The 20,298-nt window shown below is 45.5% G+C and overlaps 1 protein-coding gene across 2 annotated transcripts in view; it reads right to left on the minus strand.

The window, feature by feature from the left end:
• STXBP6 (syntaxin binding protein 6) overlaps positions 1-16,084 on the minus strand; it is a 254,021-nt gene extending 237,937 nt beyond the window's left edge. Inside the window, exon 1 of one of the 2 annotated variants that reach the window (XM_045450578.1) lies at positions 15,773-16,084. The gene's annotated coding sequence lies outside the window, so the exon portion shown is untranslated. Of the gene's footprint in view, positions 1-15,231; positions 15,393-15,772 lie in introns of those variants that run through there. The other variant, XM_045450580.1, reaches the window with a different exon arrangement.
• Positions 16,085-20,298: the final 4,214 nt, after the last annotated feature.

Genomic DNA, 20,298 nt, shown 5'->3' on the forward strand with positions numbered 1-20,298 from the left:
AAAAAAAAAAAAAAGAAAAGCCACCCAAATTCCCTTGACCGGGGCCAGGTCCCCTCAAACACATACCTCTCCTATAGAACACTTAGAATAGCTGTCAGTGAACACTTCATGCAGTTATTTTTGTATATTGTCTCTTTTAATATTTTTTATAAAAGCAGAAGCCATGTCTGCTTTTTGTAGGCACTTGTGCTGAATGAAAAGACAGAGATAAGATCAATACAAAGCAAAGTGGAAAAAGTGCCCTGAGAAAGAAACAGACAAACGACTCCTACGGGATTTAAACCAGACCTCTCACCTTTTACAAGAGGTTCTCCCTGGGAATTTCTCAAGGTCTCTCCACCCCAACACAGCACTGTGACATGGCATCCATGTGAGGAAGGAAAGGGGAACTATCATATCTTTTGCTCTCCTTATTTCTCCCAAGTCTAGAGATGAAGTAAGGAAGGAAAGAAGTCGGGTTCCACGTAGGTGAGTGGCCTCATATATGTCTGCCTTCAATAAAGGCAGGGCAAGGAAGTAATACCCACAAACCTATTGAAACCATTGTTCTGGGGAAAACTGCTCCTAAGAACCCCTGACAAATACACCATCTCTGTGGAAGCCTTTCCAGGATGTAGGTCAGCGCCCTTACATGAAGCTGAATATCATCCCTGCTACTTGAAATGGCAATGGAAATCTCTCTCCCTCCCCAACAATCCATTTCTTCTCAAAATCTGCCGCAGTTTATTTCCCCATCGCTCACCTAAACTAAGCGTATTTAAAATGCAGGCGCTGCCCACATCGATATACCTTCTATTGAGTAATGTCTGATCTTCCCTCTTCCGATATCCAGTGTCTCAGGAGCAGCCCTGGGTTCTGCCCAGCCAGAACCCCCTGTCTCAGGATAGCAGAGTGTGGTGTTCAAGGGCCTGACCCAGAGTCACACTGATGGGCTGTAGAGCCCAGCACCAAGGAACTACGGCCCTGGTTTCTGTAAAATGGGGCGAACGATAGCACCTAACTGAGTTGGAAGAATCCATGAAACATTTTTTTTGAAGATGTAACTGGCTTTATGAAACATCTCATGAAGTGGGTAGCATATCAATCACCTAGCAAGAAGAGAGGCATGCCTCCACAAAACATCCCTAGCACGGTGCCTGACACACAACATATGTGCGGTGATTAACCATTAGTATGATTAATATGTTAAGGAAGCCTCAGGTATTCACCGAATGACTTCCTTATTCCCAAACCAAGATGCTTATTTAAAAACAAACAAAAAAAAAAACCTCTGTAGAAAACTTCTCAGGGAAAATGAACTTTAGACACTTGTACCTGTAAGATAACACAGTGACCTATAAGGAGACAGTGCTTACTGTAGCTCTTCCAGAGATGACAGTGGAACCATGACCTACATTCTAGGTACACATCCAGGAACTAGTCATTGGTTACACCCACTCAAAAAATAAGGATGTGGGCGGTTCTCTCCCCCTTCCCCGCCCTCCCGGCCCCCATCACAGTATACATTTGTGTTTACTCAGTGTCCTGTAAAGCTCAGAAAACAAAGCACTATTTATATGCTTTCTTTTGGCAGGAGGTGAATAAGTTCAGACATTCACCAGCCAAGTCCAAGTCCTGGATGTACAAACTGCACACGTGCATACGATAATGTAATCTGCTAAGAAAACAGGTGAGGCGGCCCCAGCAGGTGTTCAGTCACTGGGGACAACTGCTCCATAGTAACACCCGGCTTTTCACGCCTGCCCTGGAATCCTCCACAGGAATTAAATGTGGTAGGAAAATAAGGATCTTACCCGCGAAGGTTTTGCATTAAAATGTCCTCACATTTTTTTTTCCTCAGGCACCTCATTTTATCCAGGGAAAACTGTGTGGATACGAACAAAATAAAATTCTAATCTGCAGAGGAAAGGATTCGGTTATCTGGTTACCCATCACCCAGGACTTTGTCCTGAAAACCAAGGCTGTGCAGGATATAGGTGCTAAGTATGAAGAAACCAGCAAACAAAGAAACCATTCTACTGTGCCATCTCAAGAGAAGTCCAGAGGCTTCTCTGCCACTGCTCTGAGCCAGAAAAATAGGTTGTAGCTTCTGCTTTCTTTTTTATTTAAAAAAATTTTTTTAACATATATTTATTTTTGAGACAGAGAGAGACAGAGCATGAACGGGGGAGGGTCAGAGAGAGAGGGAGGCACAGAATCTGAAACAGGCTCTAGGCTCTGAGCTGTCAGCACAGAGCCCGACGCGGAGGCTTGAACTCACGGACCGAGAGATAACGACCTAAGCCAAAGTCGGACGCCCAACCAAGTGAGCCACCCAGGCGCCCCGCTTCTGCTTTCTATGTATTCAGCTTTTAGACAACATTTCCAGGCTCAGTGGAAGAGGGCCAGCTTGTTGGGGTCTGTGAGTCAGAAAGGATAAGAACAAGCCTCTGGGAGGGTCAAGTGTGTTTGGCGGCTCTCCTAGGACCTTCACATCTTACAGGCAGCTGGATGCCCTGGGATCTATCTCAAACGGTCTGCCTGGGGTATTCTTCTCGGGGATAATTTCGGAAGGTCTGTACTGAACGTCAAAGGCATTAACCCACCGTGTTTCAGGGAGAACTAATGGATGACTTTAAGATTGAGAATGAATGATTATTAAAGAGCTCAACAGCGTTCTGCCTCTGTTGTTCAGATTTTGTAGAAGTGCCTATCCGGGGGGCGCCTGGGTGGCGCAGTCGGTTAAGCGTCCGACTTCAGCCAGGTCACGATCTCGCCGTCCGTGAGTTCGAGCCCCGCGTCGGGCTCTGGGTTGATGGCTCAGAGCCTGGAGCCTGTTTCCGATTCTGTGTCTCCCTCTCTCTCTGCCCCTCCCCCATTCATGCTCTGTCTCTCTCTGTCCCAAAAATAAATAAACGTTGAAAAAAAAAAATTAAAAAAAAAAAAAAAAAAAAAAAAAAAGAAGTGCCTATCCGGAAAAAAGATTCTTTTCTATGCAGAATATAGTTCCCAACAGTGACAATATTCATCAACGTGTCTTAAGAGCATTTCCTGGGCAGCTGCTTGCCAGTCACGAAGAAGAAACAGTAGGCAGAGTAAGGCCTACCGGTCAGACTACTAGTTCTGGCAGGATGCTGAGAGGCCTGAGGCTGCTCCACGAACAGCCAACAGCCCGGCCCCAGGCATTGTGTTTGGGAAAGACAAGTGCTCCGAAGCTTCACTGACTTCTATCCTCTCAAAACCCCACGGGGCAGCTCCTGGGGGTCTATAACAGATCTTCACCAGCAGCACATTTTTTTCTGGATGTAACATTTTGAAATTCCTTCAACACTTTGTCAGAGGGGAGGCAGGGTGGGAAAAAGCAAAGCTAGTGGCCCTGGGGTAAGCTGGAGCTGGGCTGGACTCCTAAATCATGCTCCCCTTGTCTTTCTAACTCTCTGACTTTCCATCTCTAACGGCATTAAGTAGCTCACAAGTTACTATAAAGATGAGAAGAGACCAGGAGAGTAAGGTACTTAGTGCAGGGCCTTCTCCTCCCTGCTAAATCTGCCCTCTTCACCCAAGCAGGGAAGTGCGTCTCTTGCAGGCAAGCCTCACGAATAAGGTTTTGTTTTTAAGTCACCCATTGAAGTATCCTCCTTATTCACTAGACTGGGTTCTGGGAGGTCTTCTGCTCTTTCCCTAAATCAAATACAGGCTCAAAGGGCATTTTTAAAACCAACTAAAAATATCCAAACCGACGTACTCAAAGCAACTCCAGAAATGTTTCACCCATACTTTTGGAGTTGGTCTACAATCATCCAGAGTGACTTCCATAAAAGGCAAATTCATTTGTAGGTTAAGTGCTTTTAACCTTTCAGGTGGCCTCACAACTTTACAATTGCCGTGAGCCATACTCCCTGGGACTCGCCAGCTTTTCAGCAAGTTCCCTGCTAAGGGTTTCATGCCTCTTCAGGTCCTCACCCACTTTGTCCAGCTGTGACTCCCTCAGTTGGGACTCTCCAGAAATTGTATTTGAGAACACAATCAGACATCACTGACAGGTGACCCCCATCACTATAGATTTCAAGGACTTTTCATAGATGTTTCTATGGAATCCTCACTTTGTTTTAAAAAGTAAAACCACACAGTTGAAAAATAGGCAAGAGATCTTCACAAAAGAGGATAATCCAAAGGTCAATATACACATGCAAAGACACTAAGCTTCACAAGGTGATAAGGGATATATGAATTTAAATTAAAAAAAATTTTTTTTAACGTTTATTTATTTTTGAGACAGAGAACGTGAACAGGAAAGGAGCAGAGAAAGAAGGGAGACACAGAATCTGAAACAGGCTCCAGGCTCTGAGCTGTCAGCACAGAGCCCGACGCGGGGCTCCAACCCACGAACCATGAGATCATGACCTGAGCCAAAGTCAGACGCCCAATCAACTGAGCCACCCAGGCGCCCCGATTTTAAATTTTTTTTAATGTTCATTTATTTTTGAGAGACAGAGAGGCAGAGTGCAAGCGGGGGGAGGGCAGAGAGAGAGGGAGAGACAGAATCAGAAGCAGGCTCCAGGCTCTGAGCTGTCAGCATAAGAGTCCAATGGGGGAATTGAACCCACGAACCGTGAGATCACGACCTGAGCCGAAGACGGCTGCTTAACTGACTGAGCCACCTAGGTGCCCGAGAGATATATGAATTTAAACCATAAGTAGAGAACCCCTACACAAACATGTGAAGAGCTAAATTTAAAATGACTTATCAAACTCAGTACTGGCAAGAAAATAGAGAAAGGGGACTCTTCATTCACACCAGATGGGACTATAAATTGAATGGCATACTGGAAAACTGCCTGGCTGTATCTACTAAAGCTAAACATACTCCTATCATAAGGCCTGACAATTATACCCACATGCACACTCCAGAAATACATACCTATGTGCACCAAAGACATATACACATGTATGCCCACAGCACCATGATTTATAAAAACCCCCAAATGGGAAACGACTGAAATGTCCATAATTAGTAATTGTGGTATATTAATACAACAGAATACAATCCAGCTTACGCTACATGAGCAATATGGCTGAACCTCACAATACTGAAAGAAGTCAGACACAAAAGAATACAGAAGAATGACTGCATTCATATAAAACTCAAAAGGAGGCAAAAGTGATCCGTAGTACTAGAAGTCAGGAGAGTGGCTACCATGGAGGCAGACAGAACCATCCGGCACAAGGAGAGATTCTGGGGTGCTGGCAGCTCTCTCTCTTTCTTGACCTGTACTAAGACTAAATGGATATGTTCATAGAGTGAGTTCCCTTAATGGTACCCACGTAATTAGCGCTTGTTTCTGTGTGTATGTTACACTTCAAACCCATCTATTCGCCTCCTCCCGTGCAAAGCCACACAGGGCAAACCAATTCAACCGTCCCTTAGCATAAATTCATGTAAGCACTCAGGCCTCGTGTGAAGAGCAAGAGGCACGGGGTCCTGCTCCCAGCCAACCCAGGCGATCCTGTGCCTCAGAAGGAGTTTGACTCTCCAGGCCTCACTGCTGTCATCTAGAAAAAGATGAGATCCTGTGAGAGCACTTTGTCTACCACTTTGTAGACTGGCAGGACGTGACCACATACGTGGTGGGTGCAGCTGGAAAGCGGGAGAAACTGAGGACAGTTCGGGAGATTTTGAGGAGCTCTGGGGGGTTACTTTCAAGAGTTTTAGGGGCCAGCAGCATAGGTTCTTTATGAAATTTCCATGCCAACGTGAGTTATTACACTTTTCATTTGCACAGCCGTATCACGAGCTGCTCTGTAATGAGCTTTCCATCTTAAACACAGCGCTTTCCAGGTCACTTTTGGAAATGATACACACTCTTCAACTGTAAAGTAGGGATAAATATACAACAGTACCTACCTCTGAGGGTCGTGCAGACAAAAGGAATCAGTATCAATGAAGTGCTTAGAACCCATGTACTATGTTAGCATACAATAATCTCTAGGGAAATATTAAATAGTAAAAATAATATACTGACAGAAAAACTAATGGACTAGACAGTGGAAGGGAATCCCAGGAGAAAGCAGCTGTCCAGCTCAGTATATTTTTATTGATTCTCTCCTATATGCCAGACATGCTAGGCCTCGGGGATACGAAAATGAAGATCCCAGCCGTTGGGATCTTGAGCGCAAGGGCTGTTCCAAAATAGGGTGTCTGAGTTCAGAATTCCCTGTCCCATTTTTAAAAATCAGCTACTAGACAGACCAGTGACTGTGTGGTTGACAATGTGGATGAATTTGGAAATATGTCCATTTTACGAGCATTGAGCTCTTTTTATAAGCACCGAATTTCTACCTTTAGGGTAGTTTTTCTTTTAATAACTATTGTTATACAGTAGTTGCATAGGGATTTAATTTTAAAAGGCCTTACTTCAGGAACACCCAGCTTCATATACCTAGCTCCTCCTTAGCAGGACAGCTTCCTTATTGCGACTTAATGATAGGGTAGATTAAATTCTTCAAGAATAATATTAACTTCTCAACCACTAGATACTGCTGGCTTTCATCTGAGACTGTGTGAAGCAACACATTGCCAGGCAGTCTAGAAACAAAGAGATCGCTGAGGCATAACCTCTCTGACCAATTTTCCTTACCAACAGTGGTCAGGAGAAGCAACCAGATTAGAGCACACACATTCACTCGCCTCAGAAATCAGATCTTTCCCAATTCCAGTGACACTCTACCTCCACCTTTCAGAAGGACAGTAAGTGCAGTGAGACCTAGTATATTCAGCTGCAGCCTGAATACCTTGCCTTTGATTATTTGATATTGATGCAACATCAGTTTAAATGTTCAGCCCTAGCACTATAACAAAGTGAACAATCTCATTTTCTTCAAAATCAGGCATGAAATATCCACACGTGGCAATCCACAAAACAGTCAAACAAGGTGGGAAAACAGGGCCTCATGGGGTGAAATTACCATCCTCAGGAAAGCAATGAATTTCAGGCTGTGAGGTCTTAGAAACCAGTTTGATTTACTGCACTTGGGGTTTTGTTAAAACCGTAGGAACTGTTTGTGTGAATTTTTTCCCTGTAGAAAGTGAGAAGGATCTGTCAACTTAATTGAAATGTAAACACATTCTCTTGTTTCCTCTCACTTCAAATGATGATAAAGAAGATAGAAACAGAACGAAAGTTAACAAACCACAACTCACCTTGTGTAACCCTATGCAGACGCCATTACCTAAGCCAGCACTGGGGAGTCACAGGGCATACTTCACGGAGGTGGGTCCTCTTAGAGCTCAGAATGCCCTCCCAGGTGCTGTGCATGCCAGCCTCAAAAGCCAGCCCCATGAGCCAGGCCAGTCCCTAATGACACAGAGGAAACTGAGGCCCAGTGAGGCCAAGTAATACAGGCTCCAGGTAGGAAAATTACAGCCAGTGCCAAGATTTAGTTCCCAATTCTTCCTCTTCGGTTGTTACCCATTCATCCAATTCAATCCAACCTGCCCAGAGTTTAGGCAAATTAACGAAACACCTAGGTTTTCTCAAGTCAATGAAGTAAACATTTTCACCCTCATCCCCAGAAACTTTCACTCGTGCTGCTCACGAAACTCAATGGTTTACGTTTGAGCGCCATTTCCTCTCATCTGCATGAGATAAACATCAGTAAGTCAGGGGGGAAGGCAGCTAGGCAAGGATGGGAAGAGACCACCATACTAAGGAATGGGAGCACCCACAGAGCAGTTGAGGGATGATCTTCTGGTCAAAAAGAAATCAACTCCATGAGAGCTGAGTAAAGGCCCAACACCTTGACTAAAAGTTATCCGGATTCAGCTGAGACTAGCACAGTGACTTTACCAAAGTTATGCTCATTTGAAGACCAATAAGCAAATTAATGTTGCCCCGAGGACTAGGATTCATACCTTGTCCCCTATATCCTCTCTCCATTCCATCCACACAAATCAAACACTCTGTGAAGCCCTTGGCTTTCTTCCATATATATTTTTCCTTTAGTCTTAATTGTGGAATTCTCAGCCCTTGAGGGAAGGAAAAGGCAAATATGTGACATTCCAGGCACGTTGTGGTGCGTACTTTTCTACGTGCTAGGTCTTACTCTGATCTGACGGATAAGAAAGCTGTGGCTCAAATTATGGAAAGAGTCCCAATGTCCATCAACTGATGAATGGATAAAGAAGATGTCATACACACACACAATGGAATACCACTTGGAGATGAAAAAGAATGAAATCTTGCCATTTGCAACAATGTGGTTGGAACTTGAGTGTATTATGCTGAGCAAAACAAATCAGGGAAAGATAGCATATGATTTCACTCATATGTGTAATTTGAGAAACTCAACAGATGAACATAGGGGAAGGGAAGCAAAAATAAGATGAAAACAAGAGAGGGAAGAAACCATAAGAGACTCTTAAATACAGAGAACAAACTGAGGGCTGCTGGAGTGGGGGGTGGGTATTAAATGGGTGACAGGCATTAAAGAGGGCACTTTTGGGGATGAGCATTGGCTGTCATATGTCAGAAAGCAATCACAGGGCTCTACTCTCGAAGCCACGACTACACTGTATATTAACTTGAATATAGATTAAAAAAAAATAATAAAGACAGAAAGTTGTCTCTCCCATGTTACTTACCTTGCCCCCAAGTTCCCTGAGCAAATTGGTGGCTCTGCCACAGCTCCTGTTCAGCTCTGTCCTAGTCCAAAGCCATCTGCTCCACGCTGCATCAGCTTCTACTCAGAGTGGTCCGTGGACCAGCAGCAACCATCTCAGCGGGAGCTTGTTAAAACGGTGCGATCTCAGGCCCCAACCCAGGCCTGCTGAATCAAATTCGGCACCTTAACGAGATCCTCAGTGCTGCTGCCCGCGAGTCTGAGAAGCCCAGCTACATCTCACCACTAAAGAGAGGAGAAACATCTCTATCAAGGGGATGGCAGCCTCGCCTCGGTGACATTAAAGGCTCATTTAGTATTATGACTTTGGGGTCCAAACACTTTGATGCTGGTGTGGTGCCAGCAGTGGCACCTCAACCCTGCTTAATACAGAGATTTTTTTTTTTTTTTTAAAGGGGAAGTCTTGACAGAGCTCCACAGACAAACTGGAAGAGGACACTATGGTCAAATCTTAAGGGAGAACCTAAAGATTAACTTCCAAGTCAGCACAACCTATCACCCTTTGGTGGTTCGCAACCAGGAAGCCTAAATATGGAATTCGCCTCTGGAGGGAAGTCCAGGAACATTCTCCACTCTGAAGATCACAAGGCCACAAAAACCATCCCACTGACTCAGGAGCAAGTTGGCACGAAACACTTTTAATTCGGGGAAAGGACTTTTGCAACAAAGAGCAACAGGAAAATCCTAGAAGACCCAAAGACAAGCAAGGATGAAGGAATTATCTAGATATTTTCCCCCCACAGAGAAAATCTGGCCTGAAACGAATACCCGATTCCTAGATCTCTCTCACCACTTTTTTTCTCATTTTTCTCCTTTAGCTCCAGCCAGGAGCCTTCTTGCTACTTTTTTTTTTTTTTTTTATTGTGACATAATTCATACACCATACAATTAACCCTTTTGGAGTGTACAATTCAACAGTTGTTAGACTATTCACAAAGTTGTATAATCATCACCATGCTCTAATTCCAGAATGTTTTCAGCACCCCAAAAGGAAGGCTGTACCCATCAAGTTATTCCCCTCCTCCCTCCCCCCAGCTCCTGGCAACCAGCAATGTACCTTCTGACACTATAGATTCACCTATTCTGGACATTTCATATAAATGGGATCATACACACGTGGCCTTTTGTGTCTGGCCTCTTTCATATAGCATGTTTTCAAGATTCATCCACGTAGCAGGAATCAAACTTCATTCCTTTTCATGGCTGAACAGTATTCCATTGTATGGATACACCACAGTTTATCCATTCATCCACTGGTGGACATTTGGGTTGTTTCCACTTTTTGGCTATTACGAGTCATGCTATTGTGAACATCTGTGTACAAATGTTTGTGTGAACACATTTTCTGTTCTCTGGGGTATATACCTAGGAGTGAAACTGGTCATGAGGTACGTCTATGTCTAACATTTTGAGGAACCACCTGTTTTCCTGGCTGTGCTATTTTACATTCCCACCACCAACGTAATATAGGAAAGTTCCGATTTCTCCACATCCTCACCAACAGTTGTTATTATATGTCTTTTTGATCACAGCCATCCTGATGGGTGTGAGATGGTATCTCATTGTGGTTTTGATGTATTTCCCCAATGACTAAATGGTGTTGAGCATCTTTTCATTTGCTCATTGACCATCTGTGTATCTTCTTTGAAGAGCTGTCTATTTGAAGTCTTTGTCCATTTTAAAATTGGGTTGCCTTTTTACTGTCGAACTGTAAGAGTTCTTTCTTTGTGCTGTTTTCTGAAACTCCAGTCACAACCCCTCTTCCTGGAAAGCTCATCTCCCAAATACCCAAGACTCTTTAGCTGGACTTCCCTCCGTACTTGGACCGACTTTCCTCGAAAGGCCTAGAAATACTTTCTCTCTTGATATCCCATGTATTCAACCAGAATATCGTGCCTCCCCTCCTCTTTATCTATAAGCAGCTCGCCCGTGGTCACCAGAACTCATGGCTACTTCAGTGAATTCACAGAATCCAGAAAGAACAGGTTCTTTGACCACCACCACATTATGCCACCAACCTACAATGCCCTTCTCTTCTCTACAAAAGTACAACCACCCATCATTTATATTTTCAGTCTATCCCCTCCATGGAGATTTTCCTAGCCACCATAGCTTACATTGGCTTCTCTTTACCCTGAAATAAAAAAAAACAGTAATCACGTATACAGCCATTAATCAATGAATATTCATGCTCAGTGAATGCCCCTATATACTAGGTGAAACCACTCCATCCATAGTTGATGTTAAATAACATATCACAATTGAGGGAATGTGCTCATTTGGTAATGGAATACTAGAAGATCCACACATAACCTCAAAAATGTGTTCTCGGAAGCGTTTAATTGAATAAACACCATTGTTGGGACTGTTAACTCTAGTACTTCTGAGAGGCTTTGATATGATGATGCACATGGTGGGAATCTCTAAGAGGGAAAAGTAACAGGCAGAGCTTCCAAATTGATCTGCCCTTTTCAAGAGCACACCTATTAACGCCTCCCTGATAGCATTCTTTTGACTCTTCTGACGAAGTACTCTGGAAACTGCTGAGCTAATTCAATTGCTGCTTAATTCTATCAGCTGGACAGCACGGGGTAGAAACTATTTTCTACTGGCGTAAGGAACCAAATTTGTTTTGTTTTAGAATGTTGTCCATTGGAAGTTGCATGTCAGTTTATAGAAAAACAGAAAAGAAAACCATATATTAAAGGTGTTCATAATTTTGAAGACCCATCCAGATTTCTGAATTTGGAAAATGATGAAATGCCCGGCGGCGGAGCGGGGGTGGGGGGGTGCAGATCCAATGCATCTTAGAATCGAGCTAGTGCCCTACAACCCAGTTTTAGTTGAAGCAGGCTCTAGGAAGGTGGTGGGGAACAGTGTTCCAGGAATGGGCTGTGATTCTCTATGACCCAGGACCAACAGCCCCGAGGATCAAAGAGAAAGAAAGTATCACAAATGTCTCACAACAGACTTATCCAAGGGAATGAAGATACCAAGCGGTCACGCACTAAGAAAAGCTAACGACGGTGATAAGGAAAGAAGCCTCCCCCACACTGGAAAAAATTCTAGCAGTGAAAAGTAGGGGTAACACCCAAAATATAAACATCAAGTTATGGGAAAGAATTTTAAAATAGAAACGTTCCCTACTCATGTTAAGTAGGAGAAACTATTTAAATGAGCGAGTGAATCTTAAGAATTACAACCGGAAGGTGGTTCCTTCACTGAGGGTTGATTACCATCAGGAAGACAGGCATGGGCCTTGCGGTTTTATCTACTAAAACACTAAATGGTACACTTGAGTTTTTGAATAGGTTTCTGATTTTACTGATAGGTCTCTTTAGTGCTAATCATTTTAAAACTAAAACAAAGCACAAATGGAAAGCTAAGATAAAGCACGATGGTCAGGCTGGCTTCCATCTGGCACGGCAACACGAGAATGTGTTCAAGTGCTGACCTCCTCTTACGCCGAGTGGTTTGGGTGCTACATGACCTTATTCTTTCTCTAGGATGGCATCTCAGGCGCCCTCCTGACTCACGCAGGCTCTCTCCCAAGGCCTCTCTGATACAAAGCAGCTGAAGTTCAAGGCCACTACTAGTCCTGGTGAGCTCTCACCCTAGCTTGGGGGACAAGGAGAACTTAAGATTGGGCTGAGCCCAAGCAGTGCTTGATTATCAGTGAAAGGACACAGAGAGGCACTGATACAGCACAGCTTCCCGTACAAGTTGGCCTTCCTCCCCCACAGAGTGAGAGAGGATCTCGGTCACTGCCAACACCACCATTTGATAGAAGGAATGGAAGGCCTTTGCCAGGTCTGACCACCACAGAACTTCTGTCAGAGAGTATCCTTCACCTCCTCCTGCCTCCTGGCCTGGGTACGCTGTCCATTCAGAGAAGGCACCACATTGTGAGTTTTATTAAAATTTGCTTATGGCAATTCAACCTGTTCTCCAGTCTTAAGGTTCAAGCTGCCATATCTTTATGCAACTCCTCTGCAAAAATGTCTGAGATCCCCTAGGAAATGAATAGGGTAGTTGCTAGATTTATCGATATCAAGGTCACAGATCTCAGTCTACTCAAGAGTGACCTAGAAACCTGAGTATTACACAGTGTGAAAAGAAGGGGGAATCCTACCTTTTTTGTGTAAAATCCACTCATTGAAAGAGCAATCGGGGAGGGGTTGCGGCACGCCTGGGTGGCCCAGTCCCTTAAGCTTCTGACTCTTGATGGAGGCTCAGGTCATGATCTCACGGTTTGTGAGATTGAGCCCTGTGTACGGATCTGTGCTGACAATAAGGAGCCTGCTTGGGATTCCCTCTCTCTCCCTCTCTTTCTCTGCCCCTCCCCCACTTGAGCTTTTTCTCTCTCTCTGTCAAAATAAATAAATAAACTTAAAAAAAATGAAAAGCAATCAGAATTATTAAAACTGGACAATGGTAAGTGGCACAGGTATTGGAAATATAAACTGCTTCAGGCAAGTTCCTAAAGCACCCTATCTCTGTACGTGTGGTATTAAAATAATGCTATTTTAGAACAAACCTCACCTCTCTCTTACTGTCTCTCACCTAGTAAGTCAGTGATTCTATTGGCGTGGGATCCGGACGAGCGGCATTGGCATCATCGGGAACTAGCTGGTGATGCAAATTCTTGGACCCCCTTCCCTCAACCCTAGACCTAGAGAATCAGAGACTCTAAGCAGTGCAGCCCAGCAATCTTTGTGTTTTGTTTGTTTTAAGGTTTTTATTTATTTATTTTTTTAAGTAATCTCTAGACCCAACGTGGGGCCTGAACTCACAACCCCAAGATCAAGAGTCTTCATACTTCACTGGCTGAGCCAGCCAGGTGCCCCTAACAAGCCCTCCAGTTGACTTCAGTGCTCATGCTGGAGAACTTCTGCCCCAGGATTAGGAAAGATGCAGCACGTGGGGGGCTCAGGAGCCTGATCAAGCCCTTATTAACTGAGTGAGAGGAAATCCCACCTGTTCCTGTCTGATGATTATTGGCTCTTAACCTCATAGACTGATGAAAGGTTGAGTCTTTAGTTCAAGGTCACTTAGAGGCCAAGGCAGAGCTCCAGCCCAGGGTCTGCTGACTCATCAACTGTATTTGTCTAACAGGGGTCTTGCTGACAAGCCAATGTGGGGGGCCAGGACTCTGAACATTGATAAAGCAACCCTGGAGATCTCCTAATCTACACCATGCTGCTTCCCTCAAATAAATATGAGGACTAGAGCCTCAAGCCTTAAAATCAAGAGAGGTGGATTTTAGGGAAACAATACAAAGAAAAAAGATAAACAGCTACTTCCAAAGGCCTGAGCAACTAAACCTCTTGGTGAGGAATGGGTAGAGGGCAGAAGGCTTAGGTGTCCTGTTAAAATGGAAAGAATTAGTTAATTCAGAAACACTGAGTAAAGAGCATAACCACAATAGGACATGAAAGGTGCTTCCAAGTTTTCTCAGAACTTTCATTTCTATTATCTCATCCAAGTCTCACAACAACCCTGCAATGAAAGGAGATGAGGCCACTAAGTGTCTCCATCTGACACTAGAGGAAACAAGCTCAGAGTGGCTATTTGTCTATCCGCACCATCATCAACTGTAAAGCTAAAACTCGACCTCAGATCTGACTCTAGAACCTGTGTACCCACACCATGTGATTCCCACAGCTGGAAATCTGCCCCAAAGCAGATTCACCCTGAGGAAACAGCAAAGAAAAAACAAACGTGCAGCAGAAAAACGATCAGCCCCTACAACATGGCACTTGAGCGATGTGTGGGTGCCCCTTTAAGAACTTAACACACAAACCCAACAGCCAAGGTGTTCAGCCAAGAGAGAGAGAGAGAGAGAGAGAGAGAGAGAGAGAGAGAGGCATATTTCTAGCCTGCATAATCATTTCTGGACCAACTCCCACTAGCAGCCTCTGAGGCGAACAGCCGCTCACTGCCTGGCTGAAGCTTCTCTACCGCCACTCTCCACCCCCCCCCCCCCAACACACACCACCCGGGGTTATGACAGCGCAGCTCTGACTCGTGTGCAGGCAAAACCCCAAAACTCAAAACAAGAAGTGAAAAAAGTGGAGCCAGGAGAAAGCGGCAGCATCCTCCACACTCTGGCAATCTGCACAATGCCAGTTTCAGGGTCCTGGGGTGGCCTGCAAATCTATCTTAGGAGCCCGAAGAACGAGGCGGGCGTCCATGGTAGACCCACTGGCCCTATTCTTTGCCACCCAGTCCCTGGGGAAGAATAAGAAAGGAGAGAATTCCTATACGATCCAGGCACCCTCTCCTAAGGATCAGAATGTCAACTCAAATTCTCCACCTGGCCCTTCCTTTCAAGTCCTGTCCTCTGCGAAGATGAACAGGGTGGGATTGGTGGGGTGCTGTAAACCTGAGGAAAGGCTGGAGGAAAAACTCTTATCATCCACCTACCCCAGCCACGTTGCCCCATGTTGCCCTGGCGCGCGCTACCAGCGCGAACTCGGAACGGGGAGCCCTTCGCCACGTCGGAGATTGGGGAAGGGGCAGAGCCCGGCGACAAGCCCTGGAGGCAGGGAGCCGTGCCGCTCAGACGCCTACCTCAGTTTTGGCATGAATGGTTTTCCTAGAAGACGCCAGAGAAGCGAAGATCGGGTGATTCGCAGATTTCAGCCAGGGGTGGAGGAACTCAGACCAGGGGAGCAGCGACCCACTCGGCTCCTCCACACTGGGGCCTCGGGGCGGCACCCTCGGGACTCGTCCTACCGCGGGGACAGTGCCGAAAGAAGGGCTCCATCCTCAACTTTCTCGGAGGAAACTGCTCCGCTCCGCGGCTTGCCCAAACCTACCCGCACACCGGGTCCCAGGTTTGGGGAAAACCAGGGACCGAGTCCCTGTCTGCGCGCACAGCAGCTGCGCCGGGGCGCAAAGCCCCCACTCCCGCCGCCCGCCAACTTGAAAGCATCTCTCTGGACGCCTGCCTACTCCTCCGGCCCCGCAGTGGGGTCCCTGCCCTGGCCGCCTGCATTGGACCGAGCGCCGGGCGCCCTGACCGCCGCGGCCGCAGCAGCCGCATCTCCCCCCCACCACCCCCGCCCCGGCCTCTGCCTCGCCCGCCCGGCGCCCCACGACCCGGCCCTACCTTGCAGCCGGGCTCGAGCGCCGGCAGTGCCAGTGAGTGGCACGCGTCCCAGCCGGCGAGGCTCCTCCCCGGGGGCTGCCCCGCGCGGGGTTCCGGGCTCCGGACAAGGCTCCGCCGGCCCGGGTGCTGGCTCGGCGCCGCTCGCGGCTCCCGCGCCGGCTCCCGCTGCCGCGCGCCAAGAGGGAGGCGGGGTGGGGAGGGGGGGGAAACTCCCGGCAACTCCAACTCCTGGCGCTGGAGCTACAGCTGCAGCCGCGCGCCCGCCCGCCGCCGAGTGCGAGCGCCTGCGAAGCAAACCTGCCCCCGCGGCCGCCTCTGAGCATGCCCAGTGCCGCCGTGGGCGAGCCCGAGCGCCCTGGCCCGGGGCAGAGAGCTGCGGTGGTGGCCCGGAGACCCGCCCCGGGCTCCCGACCGCGGGGTGTGGGGCTGGAGGAGGGAAGGATGGGCCAGCGCAGGAGAGGGGGCCCTGGAGCAGAGGGCTGGGGAAAAACAGGGTGCGGAGGGCAGTGCAAGTTTCACGGGTTGTGAGAAGTTTGTGGGCTGGAAAGGTAAGCGGCTTCCGTGAGCCTCTCTGCAAAACTCTACTGGAAAGGACAAGGAAGCATTCATTATCCAGGAGAGAAGGAGTGGATCCAGCAGATGTGTTTTATCCAGTGCACTCAAGCCTAAGGTCCAAACTCAAAGAGCTAACGGGGCATGGCAGGTAATGCAAATAAGTGACCCAGCCAGCAGGCAGAGAAGTTCTAAACGCCCAGTGCTGTCATGGAACAATTCGGGCCTACCTTTGCTAGATTTTCTGATTTTTCAAGAAATGACAAAGATTTCGATTTTTTTTTTCATGTATAACATCCTGATTTTTACATCACTGATACAAGTGCAATTTTTGTTTAACAACACTGGACCAAACGAAATATATCTGGGTTCCTTCCCTGCTCAGCCTGAGAGAGCTAATTTGAGGATTGTGATTGCTGCATTTTCTTTCTTTCTTTCTTTCTTTCTTTCTTTCTTTCTTTCTTTCTTTCTTTCTTTCTTTCTTTCTTTCTTTCTAGCAAAGAGGTGCTGAGTGCCCACTGTGGTTTAGGAAGGCACTGGAAAGGATTCAAGATGATTCAGATGGCCACCAAAGTACTACCAGTTACTAAGGGAAATGGGTTGTCCAGACAAAAGAGGGCTACAGATAAATGCTGGGGCATTCAAGAAGATAAGTTACTGGTGTGGAAAGGGGTAATGAGAACATTTTGTGAAACATCATTGATATAAGTACTCAGGGGGAAGTCAATGCAGGATCAGTAACAGTGCCCTGAAGAGGCATTTTGGAGTCTGAAGAAAAAGGAAAAACCAGTAAAGCTGACCCCGTCTTTATTTTAAATTTTAATATTTTTCATCATGCATTTTTTTGCACTAATTTTTAAATTTTTTTTTTCAACGTTTATTTATTTTTGGGACAGAGAGACAGAGCATGAACGGGGGAGGGGCAGAGACAGAGGGAGACACAGAATCGGAAACAGGCTCCAGGCTCTGAGCCATCAGCCCAGAGCCTGACGCGGGGCTTGAACTCACGGACCGCGAGATCATGACCTAGCTGAAGTCGGACGCTTAACCGACTGCGCCACCCAGGCGCCCCTTGCACTAATTTTTAAAAGATTGCATCACACTATCTTGGTTCCTGAGTTCCGTGACATCCCCATAAGTTTTGCAGCACACCTCACCCTAGCCTGTGCCCTGCTGGGGTGCTAAGTGGTGGTTCACTGGTCTGCTTGGGTAGAGTGTAAGGGGCAAGAAATAGCATACCAAAATGGGAAAGGGGATTGAAGTGATGGATGGGGGCTAGAGGCAGAGCACTTGACGGCCAGTTTGTGGAGACTGAACTTTATTCACTTGCTAGCAAAGATGCTGGGGGAGTAATCCAAACCCAACCCTAGGAAGATGGGCTGGCTACAGACCTAGGAAGGCAGCTTGCAGGGGAAGAAGGGAGAATTGGGGATACCTAGGGCACATTCACTGTTGTGATCTTACGAAAATCAGATGGATTTCTCTAACAAAGCCGCACGTGCTCTGCTTATAACTGGAGAGGTGTGTGGTGGGCCTAGCAGAGTGCCCTCAGGTAGGGCTCCCAGGTCCTGGTCTAAACCTCAGCCATTTCCTACCAGGCTTCTATTGACCAGAGGCTCCACTTCTAAGCTGCCTTTTCATCATGTGTGAAATTGCCAGACAGTTCTCATAGCGTTTTTGTGAGGGTTCAGAGGAATAAGGTATGCCTAAGGGCTTTGAAAACCAAGAGAAAACCAAGGTTTAAGCAAATATAAGGCATTCTTCTTACCTTCATACCTATACGAAATAGAATTTAACCAAACAAGTTCTACGGCTTTACAAGACTTGTCTTAAGTAGGAACTTTCTTTGATTTAACAAAGCTCTTTTAGCCTGTGCAGGATTCTGTTGACAAATCTTTGGAATCAGCTTTTGGGCAATTCCACAATTTTGTGAATTAAGCTATCTCGGTAGGAGTTTCTATTGCCAGCCACTCAAAATGACTCCTGCCCTCTGTAAGGCTACCCTCTTGTCTCCTCTGCAGGTTATCAAGGCAGTCTTTGCCTCAACAGACACCTGGGACTTACCTCCGTGCCCTGGATGACTGTCGCGGCAGGTGAGCACATTGGTCGTTGCATTCTTGAGGAACAAACCACCACTAGTCTATGAAAAGCATTTTAAGCTTGCAGAACTCTCGAAGAAAAAAAAAAATGCTTGGGTGTTTACACAAGAAGCCTTGGAGAAGTTATGGAAAGGAGGAAGTACCTAGCCCCAGACTTATCACATACCAAGTAGTTACACATATTTGCGGAATATATAGCAATTTACATCATCCAAATCTTCTGTATGTCTGTCCTTTCCTCCACAGATCCTAAGAATCCTTATTTCTAAAACGAATCACAATAATGGTAAAATTGTAAAGAAGAACGAGAACAGCATGTAAACATTTCTAGAGGGAGGGGCTCTGTACTTTTACAAGTAAAACGTACTTGTACTGCTTAAATTTTAAATTAATTGTATTTGTTTTTTAAGTTATTTTCACTACTAGTAGTAAATAACACATGATATTAAAAAGTTTAGTCCAAAAGTTGCAGGAAAGAGAAAGCTCCCCTCTCCATGAAGCCTTGTTACCAGTTTTTTGCATATAGTTGCAAAAATATCCCATGCACAAGAGAGTTAAGAACAGTTAGTTTTTTTTTTTCTCTAGATGTCTAATCATGAAATCATAAAACTGAAAAATGCCTTATAGTGCATCTGGATGCCAAATTACCGGCTTTTAAGTTACTAGTATATTCTGGAATAGAAAAGGGAAATGTGAAAGCAGTTTTCTCTGGTGACACAGTTCACTTCTGGTCGTAAGGATACCAGACCACTTGGCAAAGCCCTCTTTCTGAGCATTAAGTGGTGCAAGAAAAAAACTGAGTTACTGCCCAGTGTCAACCTCAACCTGAAGCACCCACAAATTTAGATGCCCCAGGTTGCCTACAACTATGGAAGGAAGGGCTGTCTAAATAACAAATGGTACAAACTGATATGGACAAAGACACCTTGATCTAGGGAATTGTGCATGGTAACTATTTTTAACAGCATCACTTATAGCATCATCAATCAATGTCTTCGAGACTAGTTAAAGTCTGTATTTAAAAAAAAAATTCTACTACGTAGTGTATCGCTAACAGCTTTTCAGATTCTTCATTCTGATGATATGCTTTCAGGTAAGAAATTCAGGAAGTCTCAACTTTTAGGTTGATCCATGTAACCGCCGTTTTTGTTGGTCATAGTCCGTGGAATATTGGCAATATTGTTTTGCTTTTCATAATGGCTCCCCTGGCGATATCAGGAATCACCTCCAGCTAGGGATAGGTCTGTGGCTAGTGTCTGTATGTATCATTTGTAAATTACGAGTGCAACCTGTCATTTCTAGTGACATGAGGAGGTGGGATCTGAGAGACCTGCAGAATTCAAATGGGCTTATGGAACTTATGCTTGGGACCTTATTCTGTTTTGCACACAATTAGTATTGGTATACAGTTTTACTCTTTAAGGATTCCAGCTAGGTTATAAATGAAGTCCACCTTTTTTTAACTGAGTTGCCACGGTACAACACTCTGCCCCTAATTTACTAATGAATATATATTAGCCATGCATTTCCAATCAGATTGTTAGTTCCTTGAGTACAGGGAACAAGTCTTAAAAATCTTCGATTTCCCTCACCCTCATCCAATGCCTAACTCAGAAGCAGGAGCCCATCAACAAATGACAGTTACCAACTGTCACCACTCAGGTGAGTCATTGGGGACAGGAGACAAATAGTTGATTACCTGATCTCTAAAAAGAAAGAATCTGTTATTTTGAACACATGCATAAAATTGCATCTGTGATAACTTTCACAATCAGATCTGATCTCTAAAAAGAAAGAATCTGTTATTTTGAACACATGCATAAGTGTAAAATTGCATCTGTGATAACTTTCACAATCAGAGGTATGGGCTATTAA

This window comes from Leopardus geoffroyi, chromosome B3, assembly GCF_018350155.1.
Source record: "Leopardus geoffroyi isolate Oge1 chromosome B3, O.geoffroyi_Oge1_pat1.0, whole genome shotgun sequence".
NCBI classification, from domain to species: Eukaryota; Metazoa; Chordata; class Mammalia; order Carnivora; family Felidae; genus Leopardus; species Leopardus geoffroyi.